The sequence below is a fragment of the Oryzias melastigma genome, linkage group LG5, assembly GCF_002922805.2.
Source record: "Oryzias melastigma strain HK-1 linkage group LG5, ASM292280v2, whole genome shotgun sequence".
NCBI lineage: Eukaryota > Metazoa > Chordata > Actinopteri > Beloniformes > Adrianichthyidae > Oryzias > Oryzias melastigma.
Window position 1 is genome coordinate 15,462,908 of NC_050516.1, and position 14,357 is coordinate 15,477,264.

At 36.0% G+C, this 14,357-nt stretch overlaps 1 long non-coding RNA gene across 1 annotated transcript in view; it reads right to left on the reverse strand.

Annotated features, from left to right (window-relative positions):
* The window catches only part of LOC118598763, a 17,264-nt gene extending 6,712 nt beyond the window's left edge, over positions 1-10,552 (reverse strand). The window contains exons 1-2 of the long non-coding RNA XR_004947875.1: positions 10,282-10,552; positions 2,216-2,270 (exon numbers count right to left, since the gene is read on the reverse strand). This is a non-coding gene — a long non-coding RNA (uncharacterized LOC118598763). The remainder of the gene's footprint in view (positions 1-2,215; positions 2,271-10,281) is intronic.
* Between the last annotated feature and the right edge of the window lie 3,805 nt (positions 10,553-14,357).

Here is a 14,357-nt window from a genome sequence, read left to right on the forward strand (position 1 = left end):
CCCCCTGGAGATGCTCGGCCTAGTAGTAGAGTGATCGGTTGTGTGCTGCGGGGTCAGATCAGCTGTTTGTCGCGTGTCAGATACTTTTCCGGATGTGAATTGTTTGTGAATCAATGCTATGTTAAGTTACTTTCTTGTTTTTAATTTATTTTTGTCTGTGTAAATTCTTGCAATATTGTTGTTTAAAATCTAACAATTTATAGTTATTTGTTAATTGTAACAAAAATTTCTCATTGTAATTTCTATCTGTGTGTACAGGTTTTTCACCTTGATTGCTTCCACTTTGATAACTCATAACAATACTCGCAAATTAAGGAAAAAATCATTCCTAAAGAAGAAAATTCAAATAAAACAGTGAAACTAGTTATGAGTCTGGAGTCATGAGTGGAGTCCTGCTATTCCTTCCATTTGATGCCTTCCCCTTCAAGTGGGGTAAAAGGACTTGACAATATTCATTCATTTTCTTGGCCACTTTTTCCTTTTCGGGGCCGTGGGGGTGTCGGAGCCTAACCCGACTACTAATTGGCGAAGGCGATGTTCACCCTGGACAGGTCGCCAGTCTTGGCCTCATTGGGCTTGAAGCAACCACAGAGAGGTCAACATATACTGTGGATCTAAAAGAACTTTTATTCAATTCTTGCATTTCTTCCTCTCACACAAAATTTCTGAAATCAATAATTTGCAACACCATCTTTTATATTTAGTCCTGAATACATGCAGCACCTCACAATATCAGAAACGTCTTTTTGACATATTTTTTTTTGGTGTCTACAATCACACTATCATCATATCAACATTTTTTTCCTGTGAGAGTTCATCCCATATTCTTAAAATTTTTAATTTTGTCAATAACAGCTGTGTACAAATACAGATTCAGAAAATTGATTCATTTTCCACTTTTAGATATATTTAAAGAAAAAAAAACATTTTAGGTTGGTGTTAGAGCCAACTATCATACAGATCCAACAACTATCACTGTGAACTGGATTTCGGGGTGGAGGGGACTGTTCAAAGTTGCTTTAACTATAGCTTTAGCACTGAGAGTATGTAAACTAAATGTTGACTACATTATCGTATATCCTTTAAACAGGTGTATCTTTGTGTCAGAACAGGCGAAGAACCCTGGTGCTGGATCTGACTGTGATTTCAAATTTAAAAAGTCAAGTCAAGGCATATACAAAAAGGGGACTGCATCAACTTGTTCCTCTAATTTTTAATATACATTTTTTCAAAAATCATTTTTTAAAGCAAACTTTAATGGAAATACTTGCCACAGGCCCCACAATGGTTGCATTTTTTTACTTAGTAAAATTTGTTTATAGAGCTGATAGCTTTGATTATTATATTTAGTTGGGAAAAAAAGATGGTTAGTCTAGACCAGATTAATATGAAAATAACTAATCGTCATAAGTATCCATTAACAATAATAACATATGTTTGTCTGCGTTTATTAATGTTAAAGAAGATGAATGATATGGATACCATATAAATGCATATTGATCACATTTCAACTAAATAGGCTGAAATCTGGATAGTTTTGTCAGTAAACGATGTTCAACAACACTCCACCAACATAACAGTATTGATGTTTTCCCATCCTGGTCCTCAGAGACAACTATCCTGCACAGTTTCCAAGATTCCTGCTTAACTGATCTTAATGGATACCATTATTATGTCCCTGCAGAGCTTAATGATGTGCTGAATCAGGTGTGTTTTAGCAGGGTAACATGGGAAATGTGCAGACAGTGGCCCTAGGGACCAGGGTTGGAAATATATATATTTTTTAATATATACAGCAGTATGAACTGCTACAATGCAGATATTATAAACTATAAGTACAACAAATAAAAATATAGTAGTGTAATGTAAAGGTCACATGTTCATATATGTTGAAGATAGAGTCTCACAAAGTTTATAGCAAGAGATTTTTCAGTAGCCGCTTCTAACTACAAGCAAAAACTAGATTGTACATTAGTAAAGAGGTTGTTCCTTAAAGATAAGGTGTGGTGAATACTTAAGATACATGAAAACCTTAAAGTTTGGAAGGCATTTTGACATTTGTGTTATCTGCCATTGTCTCTGTCATTTTCTATATTTGGCCATGTTTCCTGGTTTAATCAAACCTGCTCATCTCCAACTTTGCAACTATGTCTTTGTTTGAATTTCTTTCCCTGCCCGACCAATGAAACTGTTGAGCTGTCTGCTCCTTTCTGACCTGAGGATTCCTGGTGCGTGATCCCATTAACCTCTTGGCCTTATTAGAAGCAACCCTTAGGAAAATGAAAAAGATGGAGACAAAAGGAGAAATTAATAATAGTTTTAGACCAAACAATTTCTCTTTTCACTCAAGGGATTAAATCCACCCAATACGTAGATAGAGTGAGTATAATATGACAGTTTAAAAAAGAAAGACAGCAGCCTTAATGCAGAAGATCTGAGAAGATATTTTGAAGTAACAAATAAATAAAAGGAATAAGGCCTCTGTCTTATCTTTTTCGTGCCGGACTGGCGTGTTTTGGGAACCTAGGGTTTGTTTGTTAGGGGGTCTTAATGAGCTGTTGTGGTTCCTTTGGTAAGTACTGTCTAGTAGCTGCAGGGGAACTTGGTGTGGGCCTCCCTGTGCCCGTCCCCAGCCCAGAGAAATACAGGGTTGAGTCAGAAAGTCAGAAAACTGCCAAACTGAATGTCCGGATCAGTGAAAGCTGTTTTGCTGTGACTCCTAAAGGGTATGCCAAAAAGTTGACCAACAACAAAATTATTAGAAACTGTATTTTTGCATCTGCTTTTCTTAAGTGTTCAGTGATGCCAAGATTTTCAGCTGCTGGGCAGATTTTTTTATTTACTCTTGAATCTCTGATTTTTTTTTTTTTCCCATGACATTCTGGCTATATATTGTAAATAAACCAAAAACACAAAATTAAGGAAAATTTTTTACTATCTCGCTATAGTGAAATTGTAAATTTATACTGAAGCAATGTGGATTTAGAGATGAGTTTCACCTTAGTTTGTGTTGTACTAAAGGCAGGAGAGAAACAAAGTGTGGGAGATTATAAGGGACATATAGTTTTCTTCCTCGTGGCATTCTCATTAAGAATCCATTTTGTTTCTTGTAAGCCCTGAAGGTGCACACACAACAACAGCCTCAAAGAGCTCTTCTAATGTGTACTCTCACGAGAATCCTAACATTGTCTTTCTATCATCGACTGAAGGAGAGAAAAATGCTGAAAACACACTCTGAAATATCCTTAATGAACAAATAGTGGCTCCATCATCCATCTGTCATTTTGAATATTTTCGTCTGATTAAAAAAAAACAAAAGCCTTGATGAGCATCCCTCTTAAATTAAAAAAAAAAAAAAAACTATAAGAGAGGGTCTATTTCTGTGTTGTGTCAAAAAAGCCACCATGGTACAAACTCATTAAATACTGCCTCTCCACTTGTGACATTACATTAAAACTAAAAAGGCAAACAATTTAAATTGGTAATGCAGTGTAATCAGCCAGAAGGAGGAACTGAGGTGACTGTGTTGAACATTGAGAGCAATGGAAGATGTTGAACAGTTTTGAAATCTTTCCACCAACTTCCAGTCTGCTTAACTAACGATTTTAGGGTTGGATTTGGACCTTCATTTGTATCAGAACTGCTGTATGACTTTCCCAGTGCTCTCAGGTGCAGGTTCGCTGGTGGTCATCAAGGTGAGAACTAAAACCCAGGGTAAGGCTGGATTCCACCATCGGTTGCTTTTCCTCTGGATCCCCCTCTAAAACCTGCTTAGTTTAGTTTCTCATTTTTGACTAATATGTTTTCATGATATTTTTTTAAAAACCCCCCCAAAAAAAAAAAAATTATAATGAACATTAAAATAAATCTGTTTTCTTTCCATACAGGTAAAACTGTAAAAAGCAGCTGGCTTTGAATTAAAGCCTGGGGATAGTCCAGTGAGTATGTTTGGTTTTTAAGGGAAAATGCAATCTCTAACAAAAACGATAAGGTTTTTTAAATGGCCTAGATTTGGATGTGACATATTGTAATAGTTCTTGATTTGTCCAGCCGTACCTGATTCAGTCTCAGGTCTCCTCTCCACAAAAAAGATTATTACTAGCAGAAAAGGCTCATTTTTACAGACATTATTCAGGAGCTTTGTATGAAAACTTCCCAAAAAGACCTTTCGATCACTGCGTTTAACAGTCGCAGCATGGGAGAAGACATGTTGGCGGGGGGCGGGATATTCTCAGCTTTTTCACAGTGGAAGGAGGAATAGAAAAGATTTTTCATACTCTCTACAACTGAAACATAAAGTGCTGCTTGAGGGAGAAAAATGAAAGCATCACACATTTTAATTTTTTTTCATACTTGATAAAGAAAGGCAAGCTAGTAAAAAGGAAGAATAGACAATTAAAATGGTCATGTTTTGTAAAATCTATCACTCCACTGATACACCCGTCTGGTCTGCAGGCTGATTTGGGAGCCCAAAATGAGATCTGGATCAGTTGCAAGACTTATGTATTGCTTGTGACCAAAATGTACCAATCTCCAACCAGAAAACCTAAAATTGGCATTTAATGCAAGTACTGCAGACAAGTACTTGTTTGAAAATCTCTGAGCTTACAGATCTCGTTTTATTTCCATTATATTTAAGTATTTATCACTGTGTCCCGACTAATCAAAAATCTAACCCAAACAGAGAATTAGTGAAGATTCTAGGACTACTGGACCTATTACATAAGCAAAGCCACTGGAAGCCAGGGGCTGCAGACGAAATGGAAGGGTGATGGAGTCATGTACACTATAAGTGCGGTCAACATTTTGTAAAGCTGTCCAAACCTACAATTAAAAACTCCAGTGCCCTAGAAATTTTTCAGAACCCTCAGCGAACAACCTGTGTGCATTGCTGTTAATTAGACTGCCAAATATAAAACTTAATGCATTGCATTTGAACAATTCTTTATGTAAAAATAGGTATTTTAATATATTTTTTAGAAACCGTCCAAGTTTTCATAATCGGAACACAATAGATTCACAAATAGTCTCCATAAAATGTTAAGATTTATTAAGAGAGAGGAATTTGTGATTTCATATTTGTCTTTAAAAAAAGGAGTAGGCGTTATGTCTGACTTGCTTTTCTAAACCAGGACATTAGATAGTACAACACCATATAGTTTTCTTTGTAGTTATAGGGAGTTAGGGAGGGAATTCTGACATAGGCGAATTGTTAAATCTTCTTTGGAAAATCATTTAAGAACAAGGATTTCTGATACATAAAACTTAAAAGAAGTCTTACACAAAGATATCAGCCTTCATTTTCAAATGTTTGCTTAGTATCATTCATACTCAAAAATCTTGCAGTTCTGCTCAGTTTTGGTTTTAGTCAAAAAAAAAAAAAATCACGAAAGGAGTAACATTTGTTATCAAACCCAAATGAAATATCATCTTTATTTTGATGCAAACCAATAGCTCTACTAGTGGATGAACTCCAAAGATATAAAGCACTTGCACTCTTTTAACCTAATTATAAGATTTTTCACAGCTTTGAATAAGTATGGGAATTATGAGATAACTGCATGTAGTGAAAATTCAAGAGAAAAAGCTTGACAAACATGAGAGAAGCATGACAGGACCTTTAAAAAGAAGCAGGGTCTGTAAAGGGTGAGGAAGGGGATTCAATCATTATGGGATTGATTTTCCAAGTAACTGAGAGAAACAATTACAGTCCATGTGAGGGGTGGGGAGGCTGGTGTTAAAAGATGTTTAGAGAAACGGTATCTACTATTGATCGTGGCTCATCACTACGCACTGGTAAACACTTGGCATTAAAAGGTGCTAAATTGCTTTTGCCTACATTGTTGCACTGCCTTTTGGGTAAATAATAATAGACATGATGTTGATAGTTTGACTGGTGCCGAATGGACAATCACAAGTCTGAACACAGTGCTTTGGCATCAGGCAAAACAAGTGAATCGGTGCTGGAAGAAGAGATAAAGAGAAGAAAATTAACCTAAAAATGGGCCAATTTCAGGGAACAGCATCTGTGGATTTCAATCTGTGAACACTTGTTGGGCTCATTTATAAAACAATATGGCAAATAGTTAAAGATTATTGGATGTCCAATTTATTTAGTACAGGGATTACAGGGAAAGCATGTGATGTGATGTCTATTGTTGAAAGATATTTAAGAGAGGATGTCTTTATTGGAATCATATAGACCAAATTAATTGACATCAAATTTGAATAACCATGGTTTAATTAGTTGATAGAGTACAGATCTCCAATTTACAGCATGCAAAACTGGGAGAAATATATTTGGTTCGTTGAATTCTGGGGGCTGTTTTAGTGAAAATGAAGATGAAAACAAAGCAACAAAGCCAGGAAAACAACAATATTTTTTTAGAAAAAAGACCATGTTGTTGGAAATGCTTTCACATCCAAGGAGGTCATTCCAATTGCTATAACCGTATATCTTCCAATCGCAGCCCCAGCGTTTATTCCAACAATTCTTAAAGGAGCCTAGACACTATTAACGATCGCCCTCTAACTTTATGAGCAGCTGTTAGATCCGGCGTTTATTGGAGATGGGCGTCAACAAGAGACCATATACTATTGGAAGAAATACAGTAACTTATAATAGCTCACTACGCACGGGCGCATTTATTAGATGTCTAAATCATGGCTATTTTTAATATATATACAAAATATATATATATATATATATATATATATATCAATTCATACAGGTCTGTTGCTTATTGCAATTTAGATCTCTAGCAGACACATCATGTCTTGCACGCTGTAAACAGGCCTTTTGGACAATTTCTTCTCACTGGACACATAGTGTATATTAGCATGCCCAGCATGGTAGCACAGAAGCTCTGATCCTGGCACCACAAAAACAAGCCCTGAGCACCAGAGCGATAGAGACTCAGATCTACCACACCAGACAAGACCCAAGGTGTAGGCTGTGCAAAGAGGCGGCGGAAACAATCCAGCACATAACTGCAGGGTGTAAGATGCTGGCTGGGAAACAATCCATGAAGTTCTGCAACTAACCAGACATTGTAGTGGTGGATAAAGAGCAGAGGAAAGCCATTGGGGGGGTGGGTAGCGGCAAGCGATGGTAACAACAAGAAAAGAAGAAGGAACATTAGAAACTGAAGAAATACCAGGGACTCAGAGAGGAACTGGAGAAAGCTTCGAAGGTGAAAGTGAAAGTGGTGTCCGACAGCAGATCCCTGGAAAGACCTCAGACATCTCAGTCCAGAAAAGTGCAGTGCTAGGAACAGCTAAGACACCCTCAAGCTCCCAGGACTCTGGTAGAGGACACGACCTTGGAGGAGAAACCACCTACGGAGGATGAAAGGGGCGTTTTTTTTTTTTTTTTATATGAATACTGCATGTCTATGTGGCTTACAAGAGAGTTGTGGAACAAAAAGATAGGTATACAAATCCTCTAAATGAGCAACCTCTGCATGAAAAAATAAACAAACGTCAAATCCAAAACATTTTCTTTTGTTAACTGCAAGATTACCAACTGCTGAAAAAATCTGCAGCTTTACATCAACCCTTTATGAGCTGAATGTGCTGACACTTTATGAGAAAACAGCACAAGCCAAAGCTGGGAAGCTTTATTGTTTCCACTGTGTTAAGTTTTAATTGTCTCTGTCAAGCACTTAGAATTACCTTTGAGTATGAAAGTTGCTATAGAAAATAAAAGCTGACTTGCCATGTTTTTTAAAGGCATTAAGACTGTTGCATTTAGTGTTTTTTATGTGTTTCTGTGTGTGATTTTTCATTGTCTTGTTGTAATTAGTGGCTTGTTAGCAGATTGCAGCACTTCTGAAGTTTGATAGGGTTTTCTTCTGATCTTACTGTTTTTTTCCTTTTAATTTTACTTGTTTAACGCTAAACTTTGGTGTAATTTTCTCTTTTAAATTGTACGAGTTTAGCTGCTGCAAAAACAGAAAGACATATTTAACAACATGGAACTAATTCACAAAATCTCTATCTCTGACGGCGTTGTATTTTCTGTTTTGAAGTTATCAAATGAATTGCAAAATCCAAATATTTTTAATTGAAACTTTCCTTTGAAAATGCTGCTCCTTTTTGTAATTGGTTTAGAGTCCATCTTATTGCTGTTTGGAAACACATTATTTACCTATATTTAATTTCAAATCACACTAAAACAATGTTTACTACAATATTAGATGTAATAAAAAGTGATAAAAGTTCCCTCTTTTAAAAACCTGATTTTTCTGTTAATTGTGGGAAAAACTCCTATAAAGTATCGCATAACTTCCTCCTTTATTTCTACTTTCTACCTTTCCATTAAAGCTGGGATGACAGGACCGTAAACGACAAATGCATTAAATCATAATTTATTCTTCAATGATTTTAGAGAGAAGTCTGGCTGCTGACCCAGAAGCTTTTTGTTTCTTTTCATTTTTTTATGCAAATGAAACAAGACATCAAGAGAGTATGAGAATATATTTACTGACCATCTGCAGCTCAAAATAAGTGTTTCATTTTTTTAAATGTTTTTCTGAATATTCAAGTTTTTAAAAATTGGCAAATAAATAAAGAAGCTTTTAAAAAAGTTATATTATCTTCTTTTGCTATATAATGTGATGCTTATTCCTTTTACAAACAATAAGTGGGTGTCAGACAAGGTAACTTTGGTTTAAAAGATCTTTAGTTGTCAGCTTACAGAGTGAATTTAATCATGAATCAGTTACAACTATACATCCTACAGCCCCATCTGAGACCTTCTGTTTGATTGGTCAGTGGTTTCAAGTCTGCCCTATCATGGCCTAATGCTACATCAGAAATTCTTTTGGAAAAATGAGAAGTACCATATTATAAGTTGCACCAGACTATATGTCATAGGAGCCAAATAAAGGCATAATAAAGAAGCATGGGTTCAAGCCTGGTGTGATGCTGCGTTCACACCAAATGTGATTCCTACGTATAATTTGTGTTGCTGCCTCATTTTTGACGCACATCAAATTTGATGCCTAAGGCTTGTGTTCATAAACACGACATTGTTGTGTTGTGTGTGGGAGAAACAGTCTGGTTTTTGCCCTCATCGCTACTTAGAAGCACTGATTTTTGATCAGATCGGGTTAATTTATTTTGAAGAATAAATAAACACCTCTCCATAAATGGGTTTATGAGATTATTCAGTCAGTCGCTGATCTTAATCTTCTATTGAAGCCATTGCGTTCGAGCAACGCCGCTATTAGCGGTACTTCTGTGTCTCTGTAACCCAGTGAGAGGACTTGCTGTCCTGCATTGGTTTGAGAAAGGGAAAAAAAGAAATGTTACTGTCTCGATGCAAATAAGAAAAAATTTAAAACGTATGTTTTGGACACTGCTTTTTCTTCCTCATAGATCCCAGTAGCAAACACTGACATACCTCTGGTGGGAAACACTAAAGTGCAACTTGTTTTTTTAAGGGTAAATAACAATTATATGATCATATTTAAATTTTTAAAAATCTATTTTTTTATATCATACACCAGCCTGTGTTTAAATTAACAAAATGTTTCTTTAGCTTTGCAGTGATGTATCTCAGATCGTATTCACAAAAACCAATTCAAAAAATATTTTTTTTAAATTGTAAAACAATTTGCAGCATTACACGATTGTTCAGAAGTAATATACACATTTTTTATTATATTTCCACGCTTTACAGCCACTTTGAAATATTAAAAGTTGGAGATGGATCCTAATAGCAGGGCACCTTCAGCTGACACACTGCAATGAAGGAAAACATATTTGTTCAAATACGTAAAAACAAACACAGCTTACCTGTCAGCACCATTTCAAGCTGTAATAAATCCCTACTCTCACATCAAACATTGACACAACCCCTAGTGGCAAGAATGAAGACACACAACACTGTGTTCATGCTCCATAAAGTCTGACCTGTCTGTGTATCTGTGCTGAATTGAGAACTGTTGGAAAAAAAGGGGAAAAGTCTTTGTTCTGTTGTGAATTTGACTCCAAACTCCATCTGTGTCATCCTTTCACTGGATCAAAGGGTGTCTTCTGTGCCCTCCTCACCGAGTTCTTCTTTAGAAGGAACCATTGGAATTATTAGATGCAACTTATACCTCACTGTGACAAAGCAGGAACACAAGCATTCAAAGTGTACAGTCACTGAGGTTATGCACAGACAGTGTTTTTGACTCTATTTTCAAGTTCCTTGTTGCCCATTTTGTATTTCACAGCTGTACATTGGGATTCCATGAATGGCATGTCCTTTGAGTAAATTAGACTCAAACTTACCATTGTGCCAGAGCCTTTGGTGGGACTGAGGAACAGTGCAGTCCGAGATCGTCGGGTTATCTGACCAAAGACGACAGCTGGATTGTCCTGTGCGAAATCATGTCCTGGGGTGATCTTGACTTTTCCGCTGGGATGCAACAGTGTTTGGTAGTGGGGGCCATCAGTAGCAGTCCTTAAAAAATAAAAATCAACAATACCACAGCCAGTTGGGGACGAGGTCCTGCTGATGTGCTTTGATAAGAAGAGGAGCTATGAATGAAATGACTGCTTACTTCCTACAACATTCTGAGAAATAAGGAATAGAAAACACTAGTAATGTCAACAACACATTAGTCAACTTGAATATTAAAATGTGTCCTGCACTAGCGAGAATTACCAGTGTTCTGTCGGTGAATTGAATTATCTTGTTTTTTGAAAAAACGATTATTCCATTGTCTTGCTGTTTCAAACTCTTTCCAGTACATTGGTCACAATTTTTCAGTGATGCTTAACTGATCGTTTTATCAATTACACTTTTACTGCTGCCAGCTCCCAACAATAACCTGATTACCGGTCAATTTCTTCCTAAATGCATGAGTTTGAATTATTGAGGGATTCAAATAGATATGTTTTTTTTTCCCCTTGACATTTCTACTGATAAGAACTACTGCCGTGTTACTTAAGAATGTAATCAATCAAGGCTGATGGAACAAAATGTCAGATTCATAACGTTTCAAATCAGAAGTTCTTAATTGGTTTCACCCTCTGACCAACATGTTTCTATTGATTTCATGTAACGACTCAGTTTTGCAGAGTTCAAAATACTCCAGTCTCATTATTTTATCTTGAAAATATATAAATTTGTCTACATTACATTTAAACTGAAGAGGATAGTGATAAATGCATGCGCAAAAAGGAAAAAAAAATATATTGAAGGTGGACATACAACACTTCTGTATTATTTTATTAATATTTCCATCTCAAATGTTAAAAAATATGAGGCAATTGCAAAGAAAAGTAAAATAGAAAAAAAATAATTCAGGAAAGACGCAACAATTAAAGCCACATCCCTGTCTGCTTCTGCTCTTCAACTAGTCCTGCTATGAACTTGCAAGAGCAGACTTTTTAAAGATGCTTATTTACATTCAACAAACCACAAGTGAGCTTGGTGTTCCTTTACAAATTACAAGAAGAACCCCCATTTTTATGATTCGTGTGATGTCATAACTTTGTGTCTAAGAATGCAGAACAAAGGAAAAACTAGACCTTCAAAAAAAGAATTATTCAAACATTGAGATTTCACTTAATGAAGATTATTCTCTTCTTATTTCAGTGCATCTTTAAATCAAGAAGTTGTATCAAGGAAATTTTCAGTCTGTTGATAAGATTGACTCATTGATCATTTTTCTGTTTATTTGCCAAAATGACACAACAAAAAAATGCTTTTAAAAAGTCAATAATATATTTTTTTAATTGTCAATTTTTGCTAATTATTAAATATATATAAGCTAATCAACCTAACTGAGCCTGACAACTCTTAAGTTAAACGGAAACGTTAAACTTTTTTGAAAATAGGCTTTTGTGGGGATATTGTCATTAATTTGGTTTTGATTATTTATCATAGGTTTGTTTCATTGGATCCTATCTCCTCGTCAGTCACAGCAGGTTCAGCTCATCAGGTTTCAACAGCTGTCTTGATTTAAGTTGATGATTCTCAGTGGATTTAAGTGTCTCGTTCTCTCTTAGTTCTCCCTCGACTCTCAGTTAGTTCATGTTCAAGTTTATTTATAAAATGTTTGAGTTTCTGTCACAAGCCCGGTCTCATGCATTATGGTTGTTACCCTGAGCTCATGCTGCATTCGTTTCGGCTTTAATTCAGCCGTCGGAGTCTTTACTTAACATGAAAAATGTGGGAGGAACTCACACTGCATCCAATGTCCGACCTAATCCATTTTGTTGGGTTCAAATTTTTGCCGGATGCCAGACCACTTTTTGTTAAGTCGGGGCTACTACCGACCTAAACCGGAAATCGTGGGAGCGGGTGTCAAGAGCATTTTTCAAAATAAAACCTATTTTCCACTGTTCTCCCTGTTCTCACATTTTTGTGAACATCACGTCATTGTGACAACCAACCTCAGTCTCCCCCTACTTGATACATAATACATGAGAACTTTTGCCTCCGAAAGTGGTGCGGGAATTTCCCAGGAGTGGAGTGGAGATGAAGCGCACCCTGGCCTGTCAGCTCCACACATACACACACACACACCGACATACAGTTGCACGCCCACAGCAAGCCAAAGACTGGTACCACCAATTCCTGAATAGCTACCAACTGAATTGTGAGTACCCACATGGAGAAATGGTATCAGCTGACTCAGAAGCAGCTCAAAAATACTATGACAATTTCAGAGGATAATTATCATCTGGAGCAAGTGTTTATATGGATGAAACTATCAAATTCTGGTAGAAAATGTCCTGTCACACTTAACTGATGATGGAGGAAGAATGACAGAGAAATGTAGACATCTGTGTCAGGAAAGACACCCAGTGTAACCAAACAAAAAATACTAACCAAGAAATGTTGCTAATTCAACCCCAAATTTAAACAAATAAATAAAATAAAAAAATAAACCCTTTGATACACAATTTTTGGTTTAAACTGATTTTTTTCCCTTTTTCCCCAACAGTGCTGCATGTGTTCCTGCAACTTGTAATTACTTGAGACAATGCTTAAAACCCAGAAATCAATTTCCATTTAAAATAAGAAATCCTTGTAAAAATTTAAAAGCCTATAAAAGAGTGAAGGGAATGTATAGGAGGTTCTTTGTTGGCTTAAACTATGACTTTTTTTTTTTTGTATGTTAGATTATTTTATAACTATTACTATACCCAGAATATGATGTTATCAGCAGTTAAAACACAGCCAGATGTACATTTTCCTTTAACAGATTGCATTGCAACACCACTAAGATTTATCTGAACAGCTGTCGAGCAAAAAGGATAAATATATTTAAGCTTTCACCCTTGTTCAGTGCTTTACACAAAGTGCCTTGGGGTCCAATTGAGATGTTCTCTGTTGCTTTTTGTCAGCTGACACAGATTGTTCAGTTCTTTAAGACACTGGGTCTCCTTGGAGTAAATCTTTTCTGGGTTACAGAGATGGTAAGGGATTACATTTCCCTGGTGCCATAAAGTAAAATCCCTGTTAATAATAAACCCCCAGAAAACCATGGGACACCTCCTCCTCCCCCCACCAGTCTGCTCCTCTATAATTGACTTACTAATTGACTCATTAAAAGCCATCTAATTATTTAATGAATTAAATTCAATTTAGCTGATTGCACACTTCCCATTTAGCATGGAGTGCATGGTCTTGATGCAGAGGGTGATAACTTTGTAGAATGAGAGCAGGAGAACTAGAGAATAAATATATTTCAGGGTAATAACCGCTAATGCACGGGCTAATTACTGAAGTAAATTGATAATTTTGGAGTAATTGATTGAAGCTTGTTAAAAGGGCACTATGCTAGCTTCATGTGAGCACTTTATCTGAATGACAGTAATTGCTCTTGTTTCTTGTCTTTTCTCTGCTATAACTAATAATTAAAGACATCCATCATAAATAATGGACATAGATTATATTGTAAACCTGTAAAAGTGAAACAAATTGAGTCTTCTCTGCAGCAGGGAGCATGAGGAGCTGATCAAAGTGAATCTCCATATTTAAGCATTTCTATTTGGACTTGAAACATGTTATAAGATTAATATTTTTCCCCTTAAAAAAAAATAATAAAGTTTGAAGGAAGGCATCCACTTGCAATCTGCTTCATCAATCTATGCATTTTAGTCCAAAGAAAAAGTTCATAAGTAGATATCTACGGTGGCCCTGAAGCGCAAATCACACCAACAAATCATTTGGCGCAAAAATATTTTAAATATCGCAATGACAACTAAAAGAGCAGAAAAAAATAATAAACAAATAATTAAAAATATTGTTTAGAAAAACAGAAGAAAATTCTAGAAACCATAACAAAAACTTTTTAGAAAATAAAATGAAAAGCAAGACATAACAAAAACATAACAAAGGTAGATACTAT